Genomic DNA, 23,916 nt, shown 5'->3' with positions numbered 1-23,916 from the left:
CTTGGGTGCTGATTGTACGTCCGGCACAGAGGAAATCTGTGAGTGAAATTTTCACTTTTTTTTTTTTTTTTTTTTTTTACAAGCCACCGTTTCAAGTTTGCAACGATGGCTTGCTAAAATTGCATGGAAACTTTAAAAGTTCAACTCGGGGCTATCTACGATTGCCTGGAGGCCGCTTCCTTGGCCTCCTAAATATCGTAGAAGGCTATGTGGAGGAGTTGACATTAGATAAGCATGCCCTAAATTCTACGTGAATATTATTGTATGCATATTGCATGACAATAAAATTTCCTCTGCTTGTGTGGGCTCTCCGTCACAATTTGCGGCGACCATTGCAGAAGAGGTTCATTTATTTCTGAGATGCCGGCTGCCCTTCTTTAAGACGAAAAATAAAACAAGAATTCCAGGGACCTTCCCGCCGATCTTGTCCTGCAAATGGAGGAAAAAAGTTAAACGTGTTGCGAGTTTAGCAGCTTTGTCACACATCTGCAAAATAAAATAAAAAATTCGATTTTTTTTTTGCTTTAAAAATTGCTGTCCTGCTGTCGTGAATAAAACTTGGCCCCATCTTTTCGCCTCTGACGTCGAAAAGAGGTTAATGATCATGCAGAATACTTTCTACCAGTGAAAAGTTTATTCACAATAAGTGCGATAGAGAAATGATACCCATTATTCCCTGCATAAAACTGAACCCATATAGAAAAATAAATATCAATACAAGCTGCATTAAAAACCGGAATAAAAAAGTGAAGCGAGAATGAAAAGTACAAAATAATGCACGAAAAGCACAAAAAAAAAGTAGAAATTTACGTGATTCATGTGAAGATTCCACGAGCAGAAATGCCGTCTTAAAAATTTGCACTTCGGCGAAGATAACTTAGAGGGCTTTTTCAACTTTTGGTATATCTATCTAACCAAAATGCCGATTTAGAAATTTTGTAAACTGAACTTATCTTCAACGTTGAAGTCTGCGGCCATATTTCTTTTTAATAATAATAATAATAATAATAATAATAATAATAATAATAATAATAATAATAATAATAATAATAATAATAATAATAATAATAATAATAATAATAATAATAATAATCAATCTTTATTTAATGTGCGCAGGAACAACCATGTGGTCTTAGTGCTGCAGCACAAATTAAAAAAAAAGAAACAAAAATGAAAATGCACAAACATGTTTACACACACAGAGAGAACACAAAAAAAAAAGAAATAAATAAAACATGAAATGAAACTGAGACGAAGGGTATCACGGAAAGTTATCAGTAAATGAGTAGCATCACTTATATACACAGTGAGAGAATTTTCGAGCACATCAGGAAAGAAAAAAAAAAAGAACGGTAGATAGAAGAGAAAAAAAAAACAGCAACAACAACAAATAACTGACATTGATTATAGTAATATAAAAATATACATGAAATAAACAACCATTCCAGGCGCAACAAGTGCATGGTACTTAAAACACAGGCTAGAAATACAGAATAATACAATAAAGAAGTAGAATTGAACAAGGGACAGTAAGATTCGAATATAAAGTTTAAAGTTGAAATATAAGTAAGAAACGGATAAAAAGTAGTTCAAGATACAGACAGCATTGAACAGGAGAAAAAGCAAAAAGTGAAGTAAATACAATATTAAGGCTAGAAAGTGGGAGTTATATGTGATAAAGTACTATTTAGAATACAACGCTACGAACATCCAATGTAAATGAACAGAGCGAGTTTTGGAAGATGTCAAGGTGAGGACAAAAAGAGTTAAATAACCACTGCATCCTGTCCAGAGGAGAGTGGGAATGAAGAGGAGAAACCTGAAATGGTCTGAATTCCCTCATGCTCTTTCGCGGAACGCGCAGTAGGATGTACTCTAAGAGCTGAGGGCACATAATGTGGCCATGAAAGATTTTGTACAGAAATATGATATCAAGTCTGATACGACTGCAGTGAAGAAAAGGAAGATTCAGTTGGGCGCTCCTGGTGGAGCGAGAGGGGAAGTTGCGCAAGGAAAGCGATAATAAAATATCCGTAAAACTTTTTTGGTACTCTGTCAACCTTGTCCAAGTTCGATTGTCAACCTCTGTCAACCTTGCCCAAGTGCCATTCCAAACAACCGACGCATATTCTAAGAGCGGCAAGCATATGGACAGGTACAGTTTTAGGAACGGAAGTGGAGTATGGAACTCTCTCGAAAGTCTGCAAACGAATCCGAGTGTGCGCATAGCCCACTGAGCAATGCGTTTAGTGTGAAGGAGAAGCTGAGGGTGCGGTCAAAAAGTACACCAAGGTCATTAATAATAATAACAATAATAATCAAATAAAGATTGATTATTATTATTATTATTATTATTATTATTATTATTATTATTATTATTATTATTATTATTATTATTATTATTATTATTATTATTATTATTATTATTATTATTATTATTATTATTATTATTATTATTATTATTATTATTATTATTATCGTTAAACCGTGAAACGGGGTTAGTTGATGGAGCACCTTTCAGTGGGTGGCACTAACTTGCACAGGACGAACATGGAACATGGAAGAGAGGCGGGCAGAAAGAGCGCGCTCTTGCAGCGTTGAAGTGCTGAAAAAAAAAGTTCAAAATCATTTCAACGGTTACAGCCGTTGGAACAGTTTTTCAACCGTGCTTTTCAAATTTTCAATCGCTCTTTTTAATCGTTTGTTTTTTTTCAACCGCTAAAAGAAGGCACTTGCTGGTCGTCTTATTAAAATTAGCGCTAGCCCCTGCAAAATATATGTTCTCACCATCAGCAGAAGCCAGGGCGAAGGCCTCTCCCATATCACTGCAACAAACCAGGTCCTAGACTAGCTGCATCCACTTGACCCCTGAGAACTTCTTAACCTCATCCGCCCGTCTAACTTTCGGCCGCCCCTTGCTACGCTTTCCTTCCATTGGAATCCAGTTTGTTACCCTAAGCGACCATCGGTTATCCTCTCTTCGCACTACATGTCCTGCCCATGTCCATTTCTTCATCTCATTTCCAAGTATAATGTCAGCAACACGAGTTATTTCTTTGATCCACTCTGCAAGTTTTCTATCTCCTAATGTTGCACCTACCATTTTCCGTTCCATAACTCTCTACGTTGTGCTCAAATTAAGTAGAGCCCTTTTCGTTAGCCTCAATGTTTCAGTCCTATACATTTTGTAGATATGTTCATATTCCTCGTTCTGCCGGGCACTCCACGCAGCCCGGTAACGACGCTGTATTACACCTTAAGGAGGAAATTGACACTTTAAAGTATTCCACAAGCTTTTCATAACTCTGCGAATCTGTGCCGAAAACCGTGAATACACGTGCAACGTTCGGACAAGATCACTCTGCTCATCCACGCACGGTGCACCATTTTGCTTATCATGAAGTTTTGCTAAGCTCGCTACTCTACGTCCTCTTAATTTCGTCTTTGGATAGCCCAGACTGTTAATAATGAGCGTGATTTATGTATTAAATGATTCTGGTTCCGATTCAAGGCAACCAATGTAGAATATCAGCTCTAAATCGAGGCGAAGCTGATGGAACTGGGGCAAAGGAGAGAGTTCTCATGCGAAATTAATCTCGTGACGTAGTGTTTGCACCGTATACCGCCGCGTCCCGAGTACTGTGGTGGCCCATTTGTGTGTTCAAACGCGCTGTCCACGTTAAGTGTTCATCGTACATACTGAAATTTTTCTTCGTGCCATTTCCTTGAAGGGGTAAGGTCACCGTCGCTTGCGGCGGGGGCTAGCTTGCCACCGAATTTTTATCTGTTGTAGGCCGTCATTGCACCTGCCACCGCTTGGGTGGTGGACGACGGCTGTTGTTGCGGCACGCGTCTTTCTTTCCCTCTTCCTTTTCTTTCTTCTCTACATTCTCTTCTGTCTGCACGAGGCAGCGGAGGTGGCTCAGCTACAGAGTCAGTAGCAGGCCCGAGCATTTTCTTTTCCTTCTTCCTACAGCCACAACAACACGTGCGGCGCCCCTTCAACATGAGTGGCCGGACGGCAGAAGGTTATTGATTTGAATGCCTGTCGCTGAGATTTGTATTGCGAAGCGTTCTTAGTCATGGCACAAGATGCATGAAAGTGGCTGGAGCGAAAGAAAAAGAACTATGAAACGGTCGAAGCAACTACAAGCGTTGTGTACTCATCGGACAGTAATGGTACTTTTTGCTACGTGCGCTGGGACACGCCATGATCGAGACACCGGGCAGCGCCAGAGCCTGCCTTTGCTATTGATCCCAACGCGAATCACCGTCTGGAAGTAGACAAACCGTCGCTCGCCGGCGCCGTCTGTCAAGGTAAGGGTGGCGCCGCTGAGTCAGTGGGTGATCAGCGACCATTACTCAAAACGCGAGGGGCATTCCTCTCGAGGCTCGCGCTCCATCCAGGCGCTCGGCCGGTCTTCGATGACCCTCGGTTCGCACACTTGTTTTTCAAAAGCTCGCCGTTTGCTTCTAGCGCCCGTGCGCAATTCGGCTGCTCCGTCTCCATTGCCTCGAAGTGAGAGGGCTTGTTATTTACGCCATTCTTTTTCCCGACAGGATTCGCTCGCGGCGAATTTTATGTGATAAAAAGACTGCGTTACGAACATGACAGAGCCGAGCAGTGTCCTTTTTCCTGGCGCGGCGTTTTCGTAATGCAGCCCCAACTAACGCATAATCTCGCTCTTCGTGTGTTTTGTGCGCCGAAAGCTGCAGAGAGAGCTTTGACTGAATGCCTGATAAAATGAAGACAGTAGAGAGAGAAAAGCGGCGGTCGTAGGTAGGTAGGTAGGTAGCAACTTTAATGATTCAAAAAGAACCAAGTGAGGGGGGGGGGGGGGGTAAAGGGAAGTGAAGGAGCAGGACGACGATGGGCCCTCAGGCCACTCTAGATGGCAGAGCACTCGTCAACCGGGCTGAGAGCGACCTGGTGCCTTTGTCTCTCAGTGCCAGAGATCGGCTTCTTAACTATCACGTATTTTATAGAAATTCCCGCCTGTGGCGGTTGTAGCCGTAATTAACAACCAGGGAAAAGAAATATCCGGCATGTCAATCAGGACCGGGGATGTAAACACGGCGGAGGAGGTGGCAATAGCTTTAGCCATCACGGAAGCAAAGAGAAACAACAAGAGCTATACAATAGTAACAGACTCACAGGCCGCATGCAGAAGCTTCTTAAGGGGAAGGATATAAGCAGGCAGGCCGGCACCCTCCTTAGGGAGGCGACAAAACTCAAAAACAAGCAGAATGGGGTATGGGCACCTGGGCACGGAGGGGTGGAGGGAAACCTTAAAGTCGACGCAATAGTTCGAGGTTACACAAATCGAGCGAGCGACGACAAGGGGGAAACCAACACTACTCCGAACAGCTACGGAGAGCTCACCATGTTTTGGAAGTTAGGGCGCCGTAAATACCTGCTTCCCTACAAGACACTCACAGGACATCAAGCAGCTACCTGGAGACGGTGACAAACTCATACCCAAGTCGCTACATATACAGTAAGATTTGGCCTACGCAATACACTCCAGAATGCGTGTGGTGCGGAAAGACGGCCACCCTCCACCACTCTATAGGGGGCTGTCGAGCGTGCCCGATAGAGCCCAAAATTACAAACCCGTCAGTTGAGCAGTGGGAGGGGCTTCTGTCCAGCCCGACCCGTAAGATCAGCTAGCGCTGGTCGAACGGGCCGAAGAGGCAGCGAGAACCAATGGGATCCTGTACCTAGGAACACCACCTGCAGCTCAAGACCCCAACCTCTGATCCCCTTCCCATTTTGCGGAATAAAGTTTTATACAACTACTACTGACATCCGACCGCCGGTGGCTGCGTTTCGATGGAGGTGAAACGAAGACGCGTCCGTGTTCTCTGCGATGTCAGCGCATGTTAAAGATCCCCAGATGGTCGAAATTACTCCGTAGCCCTCCACTACGGGTCCTCTTTCTCTCTTTCCACTTTCACTCCCACCTTCCTCCCTTCCCTTACGGCGCAGGTCAGGTGTCCAGAGAACAAGTGTGACAGATACTGCGCCTTTCCCTTCCTGTGAACCAATTAATTAAGAAACCTCCCCAGAGGAGAGCACGGCGGGTCGCGAGGCCCAGCACAGAAGTGAAGTCACGTCCAAGTATTGTTTTTATTGGTCGGTTCAAGAACGGTCACAACGACGCTGCGACAGAATTCCACCCGGACGCAAGCCGACCGCAAGCCTTCTGCGGCTTGACCTACAGACTCCCTCCTCCGCAGACCGAGAAAAAATATTTGTCACACGCGGTGAGAATCGCAGCATGTGAAACACCCCTATGTACAGCTGCAAAAAAATTGCACCCTTAAATAAGCCAAATTTTTCTTCGTTTGGTAAATTAGACCGGAAGCTGGCGTGCTTCCATAATGGGTCGTTTTTGCCATATATTGGGCTTTATAACAGCACCGGCTCTATATAACACAGTACCAGGGCCGGGAACGGGTTGGAAATAACTGAAGTGTTTTCCATGTGAGCTTTGGAGGGGCAGCACTGTTTGTGTTCCACTAGTTTTTTTTTTTTTGTTTTTTGTTTTGTTTTTTAAGAAGAAGAAGAATCAGGCATGCAAGCAGCCAAGGTAAAGCGAAATATTGTTTTATGCACCCTGATTTCGCCCACTTCACTCGCATCGACATTTATTATCTTTAAAGGCCAACTGCGGTGGTTTTTAACTTTTAGTTAATGGCTGTTCTGCATTCCTAAGAACGTCCATCAGCGTGTGCAATGCGAAATTTTCATAGCCAGTCTAGAAATAATTTTAAACCAATCTGGCATCCAAAAGAAAAATCATGGCATAGCACATTTGTCGTAGACGGTACTAGCCACAGCCTTCAAATGGGTCCAGAGCACATTACTCCACACCACGAGCTTTTCTTCTGCCAACAAGCCAGCGTACTGAGTAGTTCTTGTAGGTTTTTATTGTGTCGAAGCGATCGCCTTCAATTGTGTAGCCTTAGGTAGGTAGCTGTGGTCCATGGCGGCCTTGTCATCTTCGTTAACGGCAGCAAAATCATGGCGTTCTCGGTCAGAGCGACTGCGCCTCTAAATAACTCTCAAAGCGATCATTTTTCGCAATACTCTTACTACCTATCTACATCAGGCTCCATTGCTCGGCTTTACACCTCTGACGATGGCGGAAGGGAAATGCAGATGACGTGACCACGAAAGGACAGTTCCCTGAGAAGAAAGTAGGGGACTCAGGGTGTTCGAGTGCCTTAGACCGTCAATAAGACTGCCTCCTTAAGATAGAAACGCCATGAGGTGACTACGGAACTCAGTAACTCACTCGATTTCAAATGTCCGAACAATGTTTGGGCTGCTGCCGCCTTGACCGCCGGAGTCTAACGGCGTTCAAGCGAGTGTGTGTCGCCCGGGAGCCATCATTGGGGAGGGTGCGGAAGCCTAAGAGGGCGAACTCTTCTCGTGAAATCTCGTCTGGTGCCCGGATGTTCACGTTTCTGTGTCCGGATAACGAGAAAATGGTGCCCGGATGAAGAGAAACCAATGCCTGGATCAAGGAGACTCAGTGCCCGGTTGCCGTGTCTCGGTTCTATTTCGGCGTCCCCTCAAGATTGCCGTCAAAGGAAGTTAAATGTATTTCGTAATGAAAAACGTGAAATCTTAACTGCAAAGGATTTTGGTGGCACATCTTCTTTACCGTCATGTATTGATGCTCCAATGTATTGGTGCTCCAAGGTGTAGGCTGACGCCCTTGGATGTCATAACTGCGCAAAGCAGTTCTGTGTGCTTTTGTCAACATGACATAATGAGCAAAATGTAGCTTTCTAGAGACCATTGAGATTTCAGAAAAAGTAATAAAATGATTCAATTAATGGTTTACGATTGATTTGCGACCAACCGCCGCGACCACCAGTGGAGTCGCACAACGGCGCGTCGTCTCAAAAACTGAGACAGCCTCTTAGACTCGGAGAAGCATGTACTCATGTCATTTCGTGCTCCCTTATTACTCGACCGCAAAAGCGAAAGCTAAAATCATGCTTGCATCTCGTTTTATTTTTTTTTTTCAGAGCAACACCAATCTGAATTGCGTGGCGTAACAGGCAAAATCAAGCAAAAATGTGGAGCTCGCGCACCGCAGGAATGGTGATAAAAGTAATTATGCAAAGTAGATAAAATTGTGTGATTGTACATACCAATCGTGACGCGGTTATTTTGCGATGAGCTGACTTTTTAGGCACAGAATGCTGTTAGCGCTCCTTGTCGGAGCATAGGATCAAAATCCAGCGTTGAACTGGACGGCTACTCAAAGGGGAACCAAAAGAAGAAAACGAAGGTGTGCCTAAATATACTTTCGTGGGTCATCCCTTGGTGCCGACATACGCTGCGCTCGAACAGCTCATGCGTCATCGAGTATCGTTTCTGACCCGTCGCGGGCAAATTCAGAGCGCGGCACAATGGAGTCTATGGTCTGTCCTACAGCGGCACATGCGCATTCTTGGCGGCACTCGATGAAAGAGGCGATAGCGCCGCGTTATTTGCATAATAATTGGTTCATGGGAAGAGAAAGGCGCAGTATCTGTCACACTTGCTTCTGTGGACACCTGATGCTCCGCCGGGGTGGTACAGTGGTAAGACGCCCGACTACTATCCGGAATTCCCGGGCTCGAACCCGACCTCGGCGGCTGCGTTTCGATGGAGGCGAAACGAAGTGGCGTCCGTGTGCTGTGCGATGTCAGCTCACGTTAAAGATCCCCTGGTGGTCAAAATTATTCCGTAGCCCTCCACTACGGCTCCTCTTTCTCTCTTTCCACTTTCACTCCCACCTTCCTTCCTTCCCTTACGGCGCGGTTCAGGTGTCCACAGACACAAGTGTGACAGATACTGCGCCTTTCCCTTCCTGTGAACCAATTATTATTGGTTGGTTGGTTGGTTGGTTTGTGGGGTTTAACGTGAGGTCTATGAGGACACGGACAGTTCTTTTTTTCTTTTTTGTTAACGGTGTCAGCTCTTACTAACTTTTGCCGGTTTCTCGTCGCTCCTGATATTCAAGATGGCAGCCGAGTCACATGATCATAGCTACAAGGTTTCTTAACTACACGTTACCATCCGTACAATGGAGTCCACCACCTTGTCCACCATTTATCATGATTCCGCCAAGCCATGTGACCTCTGTTTCGTGATGTACACTTTGGTGTCGGAATTCAGGACCTAGATTCAATTCTGAAAAACTCGAGCTAACGCTCTCAGTCTTAAGCCTGCGGCGGTCGAACTATCTTTTGTGTTTCGCCTCCATCGAATCGCGGCCGCCACCGTCGGGTTCTAACTAGGATACTCAGTTTCAATGCAAACACCTTAAAACCTGAGCCATAGCGGCGAGTGCGGCATGAGTTACCGCCGTTGCGGGCGCCGGCTGAAACAACAGCGCGTTGCACAATTAGAGGCGCGCTGTAGAATGCTTCTTCCAGCTAAACCGCAAAATTCTCGCAGTTAAAATTTCGCACAGAAATGACATTTTGTTGTTAGTATTTTTTAATATCAAATTTGTTAGGTGTACTTGCCTGATTCAATAAAAAAAAAAGTCGAATGTTCTTACTATATGCGGTGGCGGCGAAGCAAAAGAAACCATCGTCCCAACGCTAACACCAGAGACATCTCGTGCTGTTTCCCCCCGACTCTATCACAACATCACAACAAAACAAGAGGCGACGGAAGGGTGTTGCAAAAGATGACGCCACCGGTATTGTCGTTGGGGATGGCTTCTTTTGATTCCCCGCCGCCGCATACGGTAAGAACATCTGACTTCTTTTGATTGAATCAGGCAAGTACCCCAAACAAATTTGGTATTAAAAAATACTAACGACAAAATGCCATTTCTGTGCGAAATGTTAACTGCTTGGATTCTGTGGTTTAGTTGGGAGAAGCATTCTACAGCGCGCCTCTAATTGTGCAACACTCTTTTTACACCACGCACGGTGCCTCGTCAAGGCAACGTGTGACTTTAACACCACGGGTCTCGTGGCGCCATCAATCGGCATAAAATGACACCGCTCGAAGGCGCGTTTGGAATAAACGCAACGAGAAATGCGGAGCGGGCTATCCCACCAGCTCCACCGGTAATAAACTGGCTTCAAGCTTACACCCAATTTCAACTGCGGGAGTGGCGGAGATTTGATATAACCTACACCGGCTCGGTATTTTTCGTCTTCTTGCGCTGCCATGCGCCAGTATGAGCGTGCATATGGAATGGAATTGCCTATGCAGTATACTATTATTGAGGTTAATTGTTGCCATATTGCCATTACTCATTGAGCTAGCTGCCAATGTATTCGGGCTTTTCTTTTTCTTACTTTACAGTATCCCGCTCTCTCCTTACGGCCTCACCTCGTTCAACTGGCTGCTTCGTTGGAAAGTTGTATCCGAACAACATGGGAACAGAAGTTACATTGAAGCCCCTGTTAAACGCAGCTTTAACTAGTTCAAAAGCTTCTCTAAGACACACGCCATGAGCATAATATTCTGAGGAAAATGTTCCAAGAACACAGAGTTCTTGCTTGCTGGCTCAGCGGACAGCTTTTACGTATGCCTGCTTCTTGACACAAGGAAATTGATTATGGATCATGTCCTTTGAGTAATTTTTGCGTACCACAGCCCAGCGTAAGTTCCCATTACCGAGCTCTGAAGGCAGGAAACTAAACTAATGTGAGCGCCCTTAGGTGCACGGAACCTCTCGCCAATCTCCAGCTCCGCGTGGGCCTGACCAACACGTGACGTCATCAGCACAGAGTGGCCTCTAGAAACCCCCGATCTTAAGGTATAGCTCGCGTCAAGGGGCTCTTATTCTGATCATTTCATTTCGAAAAACTACGGAACGTCCAGGCGGAAGGCGCACATCGTAAATCAAAAATTGTGAGGACTATAGACTTAAATATTATTTTCGATGGCTGAACATAAAAACAAAAAGCGCCGGAGTATCTTTAGCAATGCACGCACGACAATACAATATAAATACAATTTTATTTGTAGCAAACCAAAACAGTTTTTCTATCACAATCGGGAAGGTCGCAGTGATTGTAGAACCAACGTAAAAAATGGCCAGTGGCCGCCCAAGCGTGGTGAGTCCCCGGCCTTAAGATGAGTGCAGCAATAAAGTATACCTCTGCCCGTCATAAAAGTATGATCGGTGGGCTTGAAATATGGCGCCGATTGGTCATATTGTTACGTGGTGACAAGGAAGAGAACGGCACAACATGGTGACATGGTAAAAGATGATTTAATGGCTTGCCTAGCGCGAGGGCTCCTCTTGCGCCACTGCCAATCTCCGCAACACTTCTCGGGGCCACCGAGCGATCGACCCGATCGGTTCGTTGAAGTCGATGGTGACGTGACGGTGTAGATGTTCAATAAAAGATAGAAGAGAATGATGCGCTTGTGACTACGATGATGATGACCACGATGATACTTCGGTGATCCGCCTCCCCTGGAGCTTTTCAGCCAGACAGCACCGAAGCATCCATGGGACTAATGGCTCGAGGTCGCGTCGGGCGCCTTGGCGGGGCGGGGGTTGAGTGTTCTTGTCTTTCGGTTATTCGGGTCCGTCGGGTCTTCGCTCTGGTCTGGTATCTGTTCCGTTCATGTGTGCGTCTTGTCTTCAGATCCGGGCCGGGTGGCGGCAGTTGGTCGGGTCTGGGCAGGAAGGGTTGGGGCGAAGCAGCGCGGCGATATCCCAGGGCTCTCGGTCGATGGTCCCGGCGTAAGGATGGCGTCGATGCTCCAAGGCGAGGATAGGGGTGAAGCACCCCGCACCTCCAGCAAAATGTTACGTGGCGACAAGCAAGAGAACAGCACAACATGGTGAAGGATGATTTAATGGCTAGCCTAGGGCGAGGGCTCCTCTCGCGCCACTGCCGATCTTCTTCTTCGCAACAGTATGTTCAGCTACAGGAAACATGTAATCGAAAATCACTAAATGACAGGGTACGCTAGTGAGTTCGGATACCCGCTTCAGATCGTCTTACCTCTCTCGAGAACACATGACGATCGCATCATGAAAACGCTAAGGGAAAACTTAAATACTCATGGGAGCATTTGCACAGATGCAATGACGAAACATATCCAAAGGCTACTACCGATAACTGCGTACTATTGTGTGTGTGCGTGCGCGTGTGTGCGTGTGCGCGCGCGTGTGTGTTTGTTTGTGTGTGTGTGTGTGTGTGTGTGTGTGTGTGTGTGCGTGTGTGTGTGCGTGCGTGTGTGCGTGTGCGTGTGCGTGCGTGCGTGCGTGTGTGTGTGTGTGTGTGTGTGTGTGTGTGTGTGTGTGTGTGTGTGTGTGTGTGTGTGTGTGTGTGTGTGTGTGTGTGTGTGTGTGTGTGTGTGTGTGTGTGTGTGTGTGTGTGTGTGTGTGTGTGTGTGTGTGTGTGTGTGTGTGTGTGTGTGTGTGTGTGTGTGTGTGTGTGTGTGTGTGTGTGTGTGTGTGTGTGTGTGTGTGTGTGTGTGTGTGTTGTTACGACCAAGCATCCGCAATTGCGCGCTCTATTGTTCGCCTGTGGGCATGGATAAGTTTTGTGAATATGTGGTGATGGTCCAATGGCTCTAAGTGAGCCTGTTTCCAGGAATCCTGTTTTGTAAGCATGTTTTGCTTTGTGGACAACCTGCAAATGCCAAATTGACCCTGTCAAGAGAACGTCTGGAAAAACACAAAGAAACGTCCCCCTGCGGGAAATAGCAGGAAGTGCTTTCTTTTGTTCACCCTTCCAGTCGAGAAGTGCTATCCTCCAGTGATGAATGCCTCCTATCCAAAGGAGACGACAGAGTGACATGTCCGCTGACGTGCAGGACAAGAGAAGAGCATGACTCATACGGCCATTAAGTGATTTCCCGGGAATGCAGGAAAGATTTGCAATTGTCGAAAAGGGACCATGTTGGGAGCCCTATGCGGCGCCACGTGCACTCGGGTTTCTGAGAAGTAAAACCCCCAGAACCAGCCTGTGGTTTCTTTGCTGAAGAATAGAAATGTACCTCCTCTCCTCGCCGTTCCCAAGCTTTTCCCGCCAACAAGTGATCACGCCCAACGAATGAATGCCGGACCAGTCAGTGCTTCAGACCATCAGTGCAGTGATGTGTTCGATTGGATGCCGATACCTGAGGGGCGTGCCCTGGATTTGGTTGGTCAGCATCTTCAGAGAGGGGCTGGACATAGGGGGTTTTTAAGGACGCTGCAGAGCACGAAATGTCGCTCTGGGCCCTGGGTAAACGGCTCATCCAGTCGCTTCTCGCTATGAACTCTTAACGCTTGCCATTTTGCTGATGTACCCTTCTTTTTCGTGTAAATAATCTTGTAAATAAGTTTCTCAAAGTGCCATTAAACCTGCTTGTACATATTTCACCAACTTCGAAGATTCAATCCTACTTCAACCCCGAGTCTCTGCACGCTACCAAGTGAAGGCCGGGTCGACGTAGCCCCAGCGTCACGACAACTGGTGGCAGCGGTGGGATCTGAATCTACAAGCACAACGACTGGTGACCAGCGTTGGGATCTGAATCTACAAGCCACAACATCTGGTGATTGGAGGTGGATCTGAAGCTACAAGCCACAACATCTGGTGATCGGAGGTGGCATCTCAAGCAACAAGCAGGCGCAACAATCGGCCAACAAGAGAGCAGCTCGGAACATCGATCGCATGTGTGGGTGAGTGCTTGGCTTTTCTTCTGATGTGGACCAGGTTCTAGAACAGGGTTAGATTTTAGAACTGGTAAAGAGAGTGTGGAAACGCCTTTAGGTTGGTAGTTTGCACAGTTGTTTTGGAAGTAGCCGACACTCGGAGCGATCATGGACCTACAAAAGCTGCAGAAACCGGACCTGTTGCTATTGTGTGAGGAATTGGGAATTGATACAAGTGGTTTGGCACGAAAACCCTTGATTTTAAATGCAATCACTGATTTGGGAGCCGATGATGAGGAGCTCAGTGAAGCATGGAACCTCATCGGGCAAAAAAAGGAACAGCTCAGACAGCAGAAAGAGGAAAGGGAGCGCGAACGTCAGAGGGAAAAAGAGGAAAGGGAGCGCGAACGTCAGAGGGAAAAAGAGGAAAGAGAGCGTGAACTTGAGAGGGAAAAAGAGGAAAGGGAGCACGAACGTGAGAAGCTTGAAAGAGAAGCAAAAAAGCTGGACCAAGAAATTGAGCTCCGGAAATTAGAACTAGAGTTGAGCAAGAGGTCGGGCGATTGTCCCCAGCTAGCGGTACCTCGTCTCAACAAGGAGGCAGATTTCAAGATGTCAAAGTACATGCAGCCATATGTGATATCAGGGGATATCGGTCTGTATCTGGCTAACTTTGAGCGAACCTGCGAAAAACTGTCCTTCCAGCGAGACACTTGGTCTCAGAGATTATTGACGGTTCTGCCCAGCGAGGCAGCGGAGGTTGTCGCGCGGCTAAGCAAGGAGGACGCGGACAACTACGAGAAGGTCAAAGCTTGCCTTCTGAGAAAGTATAGGCTTAGCGCCGAGGCGTTCAGACAACGTTTTCGGAACGCTACTAAGTCCAGGGACGAGAGTTACCCTGAATTCCTGTACAATTTAAGAGTAAATTTGGGCGAGTGGCTAAAGAGCACTGATTCCTACAGTGATAGGGACGCTGTAGTCGAGAGAATTCTTTTGGAGCAGTTTTATAACTGCCTCCCAGAAAAAGAAAGAAATTGGTTACAGGACCGAGGCGAAGTTAAGTCGGCAACTGAAGCTGCCGAACTTATTGAGGAGTATGCTTCGCGCCGACAATTCAGCAACCCAGCAGTGGATAGGCCCCGCAATCCCAAGTTCAGTGTGAATAACCGTCAGAAAAGGCACTTTGCTAGATTTGCAAACGAAGAAAGGAAGGCTTCTTCAGGCAAACGCCCTAGAAAGGACGGCAGTGAGAAAAGTGGAGAAGTGACCAACGCGCAGAACACAAAGAAAAAGCTTGAGGCTAGGAAGCCGCTCACATGCTTTAGGTGTAATGAGCAGGGTCACATTGCCGTCAACTGCCGGAAAGAAAAGATTGCTTTCTCGTATGTCAGGGACTGCGATGAAAATATGCAGCTTTTAGAACCCTACCTGCATGACCTAGTAGTCAACGGGAAGCCTTGCAAGGTACTGCGCGATTCGGCCGCAACGATGGATGTTGTCCATCCGGCGTATGTGTCGCCTTCCGACTATACAGGACAGTGTACGTGGATCCGCCAGGTAGTGGAGGAACAGAGTGTGTGCTTGCCGATCGCGAACGTGGTCATCGAGGGCCCTTTCGGCGAGTTAACAACCGAGGCTGCCGTTTCAGAAAAGCTGCCTAAGTGCTATCCGTATTTGTTTTCCAACAAATCGGACATGCTACTGCGAAAGAGGGGCATCCTTTTCGGAGACAGTGTTGTGCAAGCATTAACACGTTCAAAGGCGCGAGAACTAGCTACACTGCTCATTCCAGAAAAATCCACAGCGGAGGAAACGGCAGTTAAAACAGTGGTAAATGCGGAAGATAGCAGGTCAGAAAACTTTGAGAGCGAGGCATCTCAGATATGTCAACTTGAAAGTGAGCTTGATGAGACGCGGAATGAGGACGTTCTTGAGAGTAACCTCTTGCCGCCGGTGTCTAGCAATCTCACGAGACTTCTAAGTGGAACCCGAGAGGACTTAGCTATGAAGCAAGCCAATGATCTCAGGAATAAGCTCGAAGTACAGTGGGAAGGACCTGATGAAGTCGTTGCAAAGCTTTCTAACACTAACTACGAAGTGAAATTCCCCGGTAGGCGTAAAGCAGTGCGCATTTATCATTGCAATCTTGTGAAGCCTTATGAGCAGAGGGAAACCATGGTAAATCTAACGTTAAACCTTCCTGAGGAGATTGGGGATAACTTGATTTGCCTCAGCGGAAAAGGAAGCAACGCTCAGGAGCTTCTCAAAAAGACGGAGCAGAGAGGAGAACTAAAGAAATCCCAGCTGTCCGATCTGGGCGAGATAATAACAGAGTTTGAGGCCTGCTTCGTGGACAGGCCAGGCAGAACTGATTTGACTGAGCACGATATTGAGCTGACTTCAGACGTGCCAGTGCGATCAAGGTGCTACCGATTTTCTCCAAGGCAAAGAGAAATTCTGGATATGGAAGTAACTCGCATGCTGGAATTAGGAGTAATAAAACCCTCGGAAAGCGATTATGCTTCGCCTATGATCTTAGTAGAAGCTCCAGGTAAAGACCCTAGGCCTGTGGTAGACTACCGAAAGCTAAATTCTCTCACCAGGGATCAAGTGTATCCTATTCCGAATATTGGGGAGAGAGTAGAACAGGTCAGTAGAGAGGCATATGTGACTACGCTGGACCTTACTCGAGGATACTGGCAAGTACCGCTCACTGAACGCGCCAGCAGATACGCGGCTTTCGTCACTCCGACGGGCAGCTACCAGCCAACAATGATGAGTTTCGGGCTCAAAAATGCTCCATTTTGTTTTTCCCGACTCATGGATAGGGTTTTAAATGGGTGTGAAACATTCGCGGTGCCTTATTTAGATGACATTGCGGTTTTTTCCGACTCATGGGCGGACCATATGGTACATCTAAGAGCTGTACTGAGCCTTTTGCGTCAAGCTGGACTAACCGTAAAGGCCGAGAAATGTTGCCTGGCAAGGGCGACCGTGGACTACTTGGGTCACAATGTAGGTCAAGGTTTCAGGAAACCCAGCGAGATTAAGATTTCTGCGGTAGCAGACTACCCGCGGCCGAGCACGAAGACGGAAATTCGAGCATTCCTGGGTCTGACTGGGTACTACAATCACTACATCCCTAACTATTCAGCTTTGGCTAGCCCTCTGACCGACGCTCTCCGCAAGACAGAACCGACAAATGTAGTCTGGGACGAACAAAAGGAAGCCTCCTTCGTAAACCTGAAGGCTGTGCTGATTAGCCGTCCGGTATTGCGAGCTCCAGACTATGGCCGAGAATTCACGGTCCAGTGTGATGCCAGTGATCGAGGGTTAGGTGCTGTTCTCTGCCAGAGAGATGACGACGGTAATGAGCACCCCGTGCTCTACTTGAGCAGAAAACTGAGTTCTAGAGAGAGGGCTTATTGCGCGTCAGAGAAAGAATGCGCTTGCATTGTATGGGCCATTCAAAAATTGCAGTGCTATCTTGGAGGGGCCAAATTCACCGTAGAGACGGACCATTGTCCCCTGGCTTGGCTGCAAACTGCGACATCGAAGAACAGTCGCCTTCTTAGGTGGAGCTTGATTTTACAGCAGTACAATTTTGAAATAAGATACAAAAAGGGGAAATTAAATGGGAATGCGGACGCGCTTAGCCGCTGTTTCTAAGCGGTCCGAGTTGTTCCTCACCATGTATCCAAATTGATAATCAGGTTCTTTTTTTTTTCGTGCGCTTGAATATATGTGACTATGTAAAGCAGCACGTTTGGTTTTCTAGGAATACGTGGGTCCTAACGTCTTGAGTGTGGGCTTTTCTCGAACAACAATGGCAGTTTTCTTTTGACCTGGTCTCTTCAGACGGGAGCCGAGTGCTTGCTTCGACATGTGGTTGAGTTTCAGACAGCTCGAGCAATTTGGCCTACAACAATCAAGACAACGCGACAAGCAACAGCGAGCTTCAAGCGTTCACGTGCAGGCCATTAAGTCGTCTCTTCATGCAGCAGCTGGGACTGCTGCCCTCCGAGACTCTTCTGGCGGGGGAGGAGGCTGTTACGACCAAGCATCCGCAATTGCGCGCTCTATTGTTCGCCTGTGGGCATGGATAAGTTTTGTGAATATGTGGTGATGGTCCAATGGCTCTAAGTGAGCCTGTTTCCAGGAATCCTGTTTTGTAAGCATGTTTTGCTTTGTGGACAACCTGCAAATGCCAAATTGACCCTGTCAAGAGAACGTCTGGAAAAACACAAAGAAACGTCCCCCTGCGGGAAATAGCAGGAAGTGCTTTCTTTTGTTCACCCTTCCAGTCGAGAAGTGCTATCCTCCAGTGATGAATGCCTCCTATCCAAAGGAGACGACAGAGTGACATGTCCGCTGACGTGCAGGACAAGAGAAGAGCATGACTCATACGGCCATTAAGTGATTTCCCGGGAATGCAGGAAAGATTTGCAATTGTCGAAAAGGGACCATGTTGGGAGCCCTATGCGGCGCCACGTGCACTCGGGTTTCTGAGAAGTAAAACCCCCAGAACCAGCCTGTGGTTTCTTTGCTGAAGAATAGAAATGTACCTCCTCTCCTCGCCGTTCCCAAGCTTTTCCCGCCAACAAGTGATCACGCCCAACGAATGAATGCCGGACCAGTCAGTGCTTCAGACCATCAGTGCAGTGATGTGTTCGATTGGATGCCGATACCTGAGGGGCGTGCCCTGGATTTGGTTGGTCAGCATCTTCAGAGAGGGGCTGGACATAGGGGGTTTTTAAGGACGCTGCAGAGCACGAAATGTCGCTCTGGGCCCTGGGTAAACGGCTCATCCAGTCGCTTCTCGCTATGAACTCTTAACGCTTGCCATTTTGCTGATGTACCCTTCTTTTTCGTGTAAATAATCTTGTAAATAAGTTTCTCAAAGTGCCATTAAACCTGCTTGTACATATTTCACCAACTTCGAAGATTCAATCCTACTTCAACCCCGAGTCTCTGCACGCTACCAAGTGAAGGCCGGGTCGACGTAGCCCCAGCGTCACGACAGTGTGTGTGCGTGTGTGTGTGTGTGTGCGTGTGCGTGTGCGTGTGTGTCGAATGCTGTTTGCGCTGTTTGTCAAATGCTTTGACGAATTCTGTTTTTGTCCACTTCTCACTGTCGAAAGCTGTCAGTGAAGCAGCACCGCGGCAAACTTTCTCAGTTATTTACGCTATCTGCAGTTGACAAGCTGTTGTGGAACAAGTTGGCTCGGCACTTTGCTGATGACTCGCGGGCGAACTTGTTTTGTAGACAACACTTTTATGTTTCGGCCATGCTTTCGTAGCGTGACCCGACCTTTAACTTCAAATCCGCGCTGAGCGTTAGCAATGCACTGTTTTAAACCTGTCGCCCGGCAACGTCGTCGACAGCCCGTGGAACCGGGGTTCCGACCGGGGCTGCAGCTTCAAGAAGGAGTCTGTTCCGGGCTACTGTTTTCACGCCTCACGCTAGTGTTGGGAGGCGGCGGCCGGTTAGCGTGGGAAAGATCGAACCGCGACGTCTGCTGTGCCCACGGCGGCACGCCGCGTGCGCTGGAATCGAGCGACTCTTCGATTGCTACTCCCCCACGGGGGTCGTGCTAAGCGTACCCTTTCGCCCTGGCGATTCTTCTTCTCCTCTCGTTTGCGCCTGTTCATGTGCTTCCTTCGAGCCAACAGTTGATAGAACAGCGGTCGGTTCCCACCCGGAGGCTGACACTCCGGCCAGTGGTCGAGAAAACAAGAGATTCTCCCGAACTTGTACTTTTCACCCTCGTAGAACTGCACCACATGTGCGTCGGTCGCTGCGACTACTGGAGCATGGCTGGGCGCACGCTCGTTTCATATTCCCTCGAATGCGCACGAAACCATCGCTCCACGAGAGGCAACACCAGGGAAAAAGGGCTACGCGAGAAAAAAGACAATACCTACTACAATGTAAGGCTGAAGTGTTTCCCTCATTTGCCACCTATGTTGTACCCGCTGCCGTAATTTTGTGATCGCCCATGTCATCTTTCCAGCAATGAACGAAGAATTGATAAGGTGCTAGCTTTCTGCCAAAAGTCAAGCTTGAAAGGGTTATCTCCGCCATTGTGTACAGCAACTTTAAACGCTTTTCGCACTGCATCTATTTAAATCGTTTCATTTATGGACCGTTACAACGCACTGCGCGAAAAACGTTTTCTCAAAAGTTCATGCGTTTTTTCATTAGAAAGCCTACATGGTCAGCTCTGACTTGCCAAACATCTCAAACTACGTCTGGCTGGTGTTCAGACTTTCCGTTTTGTATTCAAGTAAAGTTCACTACTGTGTTAAGGATTAGCAGCTGTAATAAGGCAATTTATTTTGGCATTGTTTTCGCTCATATAAATTCCCCTCCCCACACTTTTCGTCTTGCTGTGGCTCTACTTCTGTCATGTGCCAATTGAAATCTTGCCTGAACGCATAACTTAAATGATCCCTTCTTCTTAAATTCACTGCCACGGGATCTGGTGAACGTAGTGCTGTAGACATATTTAAACAATGATTTGTATCCTGCGCATTAATATTATGCTAGTGACCAGGTTTCTGTGTGAATAAAAATGCGAACAGATGTGTTATTATTCTTGACGGGCGCGATGGCTAGCAGCTGAGAAGCAGACAGTCTGGCGAGCTTATTAGATTTGATATGATTTGGCTGCGGACAGCATGAGACAAAATGGTGGCAGCTTGAGAGCCTTCGTCTAGGAACAGATTGAACTCGTCGGGCGTTGATGATGACTTCAAACTTGCGGTTTCGTTTCCTTTGAGCATTTCCTTCTTATATAGTGCGGAGCTAACTCACACATTCCAGAGACGGTGGTAAGGCGGTATCGCTGGATTTTGATGCCTCTTTCCTGAAACAATCTAAACAGAATTGAATTAATTAACTGAAATAACGTCCTTTTTCCACGTTCACACTGGATTGGTTCCAAGGTGGAATCCACGTATAACACGCATTAGTGGCTTGTTGTTTATGGCTTTACATTGCCTTTGTTAGCTTCATATTTTCATACACTCATCGTTTTTTACGTGCTCAAAACGCTGTCCGCAGGAGGCCCTGCTTCATCAGAGTTTTTCTTCGAGCGAGTTCGTTTATATTTGAACCGCACAGAGCAGTGTGAAGCAATACGTAAACAAAAAAGCGGACACGTTGCGCATTCAGTGTTTCTTTGTCCGCGTATTGTTTCGCTCGCATTTATAGAAGTTGGAGTGCCCAGTTTTTCCTCAATGTTCTGTTCATAGAGCGACAGCTGGGTACGTAGCTTGTTGGGCGAGATCGAGCCGTCGTGACGAGGCTGTTCGCGCTATCGCCCTCCCCCTCAGCTTGTTTTGTTCTTTCTATAAATGAACGAGTGGCTGTTATGGAAGCACGCCTACACTAACCGTATCCCCGCACACTGCGACGGAGTGCGTCATCCGGATACTGCAACACCCTCTGTAAACGGTCTATTCACTACAGCTTACTCATAGCGGTAATTCAAGAGCAACGTCATGAACAGAAATTTCTACATCCAGAGTCACTGACTACTCCGACTGCAGGGATCGTTAGGCATCACCGGAGCTGACAGTGAAAGTTTAAAAACCATGAAGGTAATTCGTATGGTGCTTGGAAGGGTGGCTTCGCCGCAGTAAAGGTTTTTGCGCAACAGAGCACGCTTTACAGGAGCATTTACGCTTTATTTGTATTGCGAAAGCAATACTACTTTAGGTTGCGAGCCTTCAGTGTAGCGCGGCGGTAGCCACGTACGTCTTACCCACGTGACACTGTCACGTCACACCCCACGTGACACTAGGGTGAGAGATGGGCTCCCAATTTAAGCGGTCGGCGTGGCGCGGTCGGAGCCGCGGCTCAGTTGAGAGGAGCTGCCAACTTGGGTCACTCGTTTCACAAGGGACGGTTATGTCAGAATCAACTTGCTAGGACCCTGGCATTCACGTTGCCCCTAGAGGTCACTAAGACACGTTCATACTGCTTGGTTAAAGCGGTGCTTTATATGTGGGCTGAGGAAGAAGAAAAAGAGAAGAAGAAGAACGCTCGGTCACCCGCAGGTGATACTTTCGCTCAATATTTGGTTCAACAGTATTGAACCCTTGTAATTTTTTATGCTATCTTCTCATCAGCCTGCAGGGCGAAGACCTTTATCATGTGCCTAGTTACTCATATCCTGCTGCAGCTGTGTTAACCCTCAAACTTCCTATTTCACCCGCCCACCTGACATTAAATAATCGTCGCTAATGATTATATGGCACGTTACGCTGAATCCAAAACGCTCTAAAGCGGAACTGTAGCCTGTAATGTTTAGTCTGTAATGAACTGTAATGTTTAGTCTAATGTATCATCCTAAGGCATAGCTGAGCAGGGTTCCTCAGCTATCTTACCTTATACATACATGTATTGGTGTTATTTCTAATACTCCACTTTAGTGTTGGTACTAAAGAATAATACTAATATTCGACTTGCATTATCAATTTCAGGAGCAATTTATTATTTCTTTTAAAATAAATATTTTCCGTGCAAATATTATAGACATTTGCAATACGGGCTCCCTTGGCTTCGTCCAGCAGCTGGTTATAGTGTCTTGTGGTTTTCCGGCAAGCTTGGTGCTAGCGGCAACTGAACCTGTTTGCGCTTTCCAGTTTTGCTTGAGGTCTGACAGTGTTTTTTTAAGCATCCATGGAAGGTTTGCGAACCGCCAGAATAGTGGGAAACCGGCAAGAATAAATTACTAATATTTGTGAAATAGCACCTTAGATAAAGTGAAATCTTCTTATTTTACGAATATACACCTGTCTTTTGTAATTCCGAACAGAAATGTGTATAAGATTGTTTGTCAATTTTTGCTAGATTGCAAGGTTGGATTTGTCGCCGTTCACCCAGAGTGATGGTGTGGAAAGATTATTTTCATGTGGCCGGGACGAGACCGTTCCGTAAAAGAAAGTGACGCCTCCAGAATATGCTACGCCGCTACTGCACAGAACTTCGAGGTCATCATCGACTCTCTACAAGATAGGGAGTGTTTTTGTTTAGTTTGTGAATTATCTTACACGTCAATGACGACGCGCTTGTCTGCTTGTTTCTTCTCATTTGGCTACTGCTCATTAACACGGAACACCGCAGCAGACTCAGATATACAAAAGCCTCCTGTCCTATAAAATAAAATATTTCGCCTTGTATCACCGAGACACAGCAAAAAACAAAACATCCTCAGTTTGAAATTGTGAATGTGTTCAAACTATACTCCTCCAGTTTACTAAACTTCGTTTTGAATACAAGAAAAAAGAAAAGTAGTAGTTGACTACCACCTCTTATATATGAATACTGGACCTTCAGTTCATAGCAGCTGCTGAGAAAGTTGCTACGGCGGAAGTCAGAATTACGACTAAGCGGATTGTGGTAAGGATCTCCTGGTGCGGAGATACCCTTATTGATGTCAGCGTCTAATGCTAGAACTTATTCGGCGAGGGTAGTCTAGCAGCACCGTTTGAGGCAAAGCGAGCAATAATTTGGATGTCGTAAGACTTAGTAATGTTAGGGCGAGAAGAGAACCATATACAGCGGCTTAGTGCGGTCGTATGCTATGCCATCGTACTTTACCGGAATACTCGCTCTTATGCTGATAACATGCTCCCTGTGGCTAGAAACAGCGACTTTGGGACAACATTATCATATATTCAATATGGTTTCGCTCTACGGACATACAATTCTTCAGCTGTAACGTAATCACAGTTCAGAGTTTAAAAAATAACTCAGTATATTTCGATTATTTACGTACAGCCAATGTCACATAGTATATCAATATTTCTACACAGACCAAGCTGTGATCCTTTTGAATGTTCCCCAGTTTTGTCGGTACCGGCGGTCAAATATTTCGCAGTGTTCTTTGACTCAGAAATGTCTTGGAATAGCCGTTTGTCTTTCGTTTGTTCTGAGCTAAAAACATTTTTGTGTTTCCTGCATTATGTTTCGACTCTTCGTCCTATACGTAAGCAAAATTTTGCGCGCACTAGCTTACAGTATTTGCCTTAAATCTGTAATTCGCGGTACTTCGCGGCATCGAGGAAGCGATCTTTCAAAATTCACATATACGTGACTTTTTTCACCGCTTGCTTGCTAATATAATGGTATTCAAATATACGTGGACAAACAGTTTTCGTGCTCCGTACGCTTTTATTCGAGGTTTTCGTACTCACGATCATTTTACCTTGCACAAGTACCTACTAAATATGCTAAGTGTCTTCGCAAGCACTTGGGTTCTTTTTATTTTCT

General features: G+C 46.6%; 1 protein-coding gene across 1 annotated transcript in view; it reads left to right on the top strand.

Moving 5' to 3' along the window:
• LOC146178884 (agrin-like) overlaps positions 1–23,916 on the top strand; it is a 169,236-nt gene that overhangs the window by 97,481 nt on the left and 47,839 nt on the right. The window lies entirely within an intron of this gene.

Source organism: Amblyomma maculatum, chromosome 9, assembly GCF_055883805.1.
Source record: "Amblyomma maculatum isolate TAMU_Amacu chromosome 9, ASM5588380v1, whole genome shotgun sequence".
In the NCBI taxonomy this organism is placed as follows: domain Eukaryota; kingdom Metazoa; phylum Arthropoda; class Arachnida; order Ixodida; family Ixodidae; genus Amblyomma; species Amblyomma maculatum.
Note: the sequence above shows the minus strand (reverse complement) of the source record. Positions and strands in the feature narration are given on the sequence as shown.